At 56.7% G+C, this 3,605-nt stretch overlaps 1 pseudogene; it reads left to right on the top strand.

Moving 5' to 3' along the window:
- Positions 1 to 768: 768 nt before the first annotated feature.
- LOC127025992 (olfactory receptor 14A16-like) lies at positions 769 to 1,703 on the top strand (annotated as a pseudogene).
- The last annotated feature ends 1,902 nt before the right edge of the window (positions 1,704 to 3,605 follow it).

The raw sequence follows: 3,605 nt of genomic DNA, 5'->3' as shown, positions 1-3,605 counted from the left end.
GGACGCCCAAGCCCCTTCTAGCCTGTGGCTCTCTGGGCAATGCTGTCTGTCCATGGGGTGGGGATAAAGCTGACTCTTTTTGCCAGACACCCCAGCTTCAAGGAATCAAAAAGCTCCTAGATTTCCTGGGGAGGGGAGGTTTAAACTGGATTCCTCTGCTCTCAGCAGTATCCAGTTTCCTTTCAAGGGAACAGCTGGGTGTGATCCTCCTCCAGATGGAAGAGGTGCAAGCCCAGGGCAGCTGACAAAAAGTCTGATGGACAGGCTGGCTCCTCACTCTGCACTAAGGGTCTGCCCGTTTGCATCCCAGGACTCTCATGTAGCACTCGTAGCGTAGCAGAAATGCCAAGGCTGTCTGCCTTCAAAAAGCACTCCTCAGGTAGGACAGGGCAACAGGAGCAAAAGCCAGACAACCAAACCCCCACAGCTCTGCTCTGCAGGCGGGTGAATTGGGAGGGGCAATGCTGAAATCTCTTTGATTTCATGAGGGGATTTAAACAGCGATCGCTCCGGGTTCCTCTCTGCCTGTTGGTGCACAGCAGGAGTGACTCCTCCAGAGCCCACAGCAGGATCCCTTGCTCCCCATTGCACCCTCAGCCACCAAAAAGCAGAGCTCCAGCCAGGGAGCTGCAGGAAGGTCTCTGGAAGGACAGAGGCTGGGGGTGGGGGTGGTTCTGTGAGAAACGGAGTAAGTTTTGTCAGAGAAGTCAGTCCTACCCTTCACTGCCTTTTCCTCCTTGGACAGGTCCCCATGCCCAGAGGAAGCAAATGTCCAATGGCAGCTCCACAACCGAATTCCTCCTCCTGGCGTTTGCAGACGCACGGGAGCTGCAGCTCTTGCACTTCTGGCTCTTCCTGGGCATCTACCTGGCTGCCCTCCTGGGAAACGACCTCATCATCACCGCCACAGCCTGCGACCACCGCCTCCACACCCCCATGTACTTCTTCCTCCTCAACCTCTCCCTCCTTGACCTGGGCTCCATCTTCACCACTCTCCCCAAAGCCAGGGCCAATTCCCTCTGGGACACCAGGGCCATCTCCTACTTGGGATGTGCTGCACAGGTCTTTCTCTTTGTCTTTTTGATGTCAGCAGAGTTTTATCTTCTCACCATCATGGCCTATGACCGCTACGTTGCCATCTGCAAACCCCTGCGCTACGGGACCCTCCTGGGCAGCAGAGCTTGTGTCCACATGGCAGCAGCTGCCTGGGGCAGTGGGTTTCTCCATGCTCTGCTGCACACTGCCAATACATTTTCACTACCACTCTGCCAAGGCAATGCCCTTAACCAGTTCTTCTGTGAAATCCCCAGATCCTCAAGCTCTCCTGCTCACAATCCTACCTCAGGGAAGTTGGACTTCTCGTGGTTAGTGTCTGTTTTTCTTTGGCATGTTTTGTTTTCATTGTGCTGTCCTCTGTGCAGATCTTCAGGGCTGTGCTGAGGATCCCCTCGGAGCAGGGACAGCACAAAGCCTTTTCCACATGCCTCCCTCACCTGGCCGTGGTCTCCCTGTTCCTCAGCACTGTAATGTTCGCCTACCTGAAGGCACCTTCCATCTCCTCCCCATCCCTGGACCTGGTGGTGTCATTTCTGTACTCGGTGGTGCCTCCAGCAGTGAACCCCCTCATCTACAGCATGAGGAACAAGGAGATCAAGGATGCCCTGAGGAAAGTACATGAATACACATTATTCCAGCTTCAATAAGGTGCCCACCATCCTCCTCTAACTCCCAGCAATTCAGGAAAATCCCAGCCTATCTTTTGTTCTTCTCTTTCTTTTGTATTTGTTTGTTAAACCTATGAGAATATTCGTTGTCATTATATATTACTCATACAACTTCTTCTTAAGCTTAGAACCTTTTTTTTTCTGTCTGGTAAACCTAATGTACATCAGGAACCAGGCTCTTTGCGTAGAGAAAGGAGCCAGAATGTAATCATTTGCCTCTGCTCTCATCTCTTTGATCTCCTCTGGAGCTTGGGGCCCAGCCCCAGCAGGCAGAAGGGATTCAGGAGCCAAGGGCCCAGCTGCCCCATGGACGAGCAGCCCCAGTGGCCCTCGGGCTGCCCCTCTCCGCCTCGGCGGGCACTGCCTCTCTGCTGCCTGTGAGTTGGGCAGCAGCTTCCCTGGAGCCATGGCCAAGGACAGCAGCAGGACGTGGCCTTTTCAGTGCTGCTCTCGCCTCACTTCCACACTCTCCCGCCGTACCCTTGCATTTGTGTTACCCCTAGGCTCTTGTGTAACTTCTGACAGTCCCGTTGTGTCCACAGTGGCATCCCTGTGGCTGCAGGCAGGAGCGGGCAATGGGAACCACTGTGTCAGAGCTGGCCTCTGTGCAAGCACCCCCATAACCAAAGGGGCTCTTCAGGGCAGGGCCAGAAGGCTGGAGGCCTCTTCCAAAGCTGGTGTCAGGAATACACCCAAGGAGCTGCTCCTTCAGAAGGACTTTTGCTCTTCTAGAGATCTCCACGGATTCAGGGGACAAGCTCCGAGTCCCAGGGGGATCTGTTAGGGACCAAGGGCTGGACAAAGACCTCCCTTCTTGGTTGCACATGTCCATGCAGACAGCAACTGCTCTTTGATTTATCTGCCTGGCACTGTCCCACCTGCAGTGGGGCTGATGACAGATGCCGTCCTGGAGAGGAATTGGGAGCTGCCAGGGTTGCTCAGGGGATCTCCAGGGACAGTATGTGAGTGTGGGCGGGCAGTGAGTGGCACCTCATAAAAGGAGTGACCGTCCAAGGTGGAGTCTTCTGGAGGAAAAGGTGAACCTGAGGACACCATGGGCTAATGAGGGCCCTGCAATGCCAGGAGAGGCTGTGAGGAGCCAGAAGGCAAAGGGACACAAGACTGGAGAGTGGGTCAGGACACCCTCTTGGAAATCCCACGGGCTGGATCTAGTGCACACCTCCCTTGCCTTTTGTGTCCCTGGAGACACCCCATGGTTCTGCCTAGCCCCTTCCTTGGCCCTGGAGCCATCAAGGGAAGATGGAAAGGGCCTCGGCAGCAGTGAACCCCGTCTGCCTGGGTCTGCTTCCCTCCCCCAGCAGCACGGCCAGTGGAGGGTCACCCCGTGACCCCAGGGCACCATAGTCCCCTTGCTCTGCAGAGCAGCACCGCAAGCTTGGGGCCCTGCAGGGAGCATGGGGAGGGAGCCAGGAACGGCCGGCCAGGCCAGCACGGACACGCTCACCTGGGGAAGGCTCTCTGGGGAGCAGGGAGGACCCTGGAGAAGAGCAAGGGAGCATTTGTGTGCCTGCAGGGAGGAACGAATGAAAAAGAGAAACCTCTTTCTGCAGGCCCCAGCTCAGGGCCGGCTGCTCTGTCACCTGCCCAGGACTCCTGTGCTGGCCTGGGGAGAGGGGCTGACACTGAGGGGCACAGTCAGTGTGTGGTGGGCATCTCCTGGACCCGAGACCAGGAGTCCTCCACTTTCACTGACCTCCATTTCCTCATGCCGTGGTGAACCTCCATCCCTGGGGCTGATGGGGAGCCTGACACCCCTCCCTGCCCCCAGCAGCTGCTGTGCCCTTCAGAGGGCTGGGGCTGGGGGGTTAATGCCCAGAGCTCTGCAGCACCGTGCAGTGGGCACTGCCATGGGGCCAGCCC

This window comes from Gymnogyps californianus, chromosome 26 (assembly GCF_018139145.2).
Source record: "Gymnogyps californianus isolate 813 chromosome 26, ASM1813914v2, whole genome shotgun sequence".
Taxonomy (NCBI): Eukaryota; Metazoa; Chordata; class Aves; order Accipitriformes; family Cathartidae; genus Gymnogyps; species Gymnogyps californianus.
Note: the sequence above shows the minus strand (reverse complement) of the source record. Positions and strands in the feature narration are given on the sequence as shown.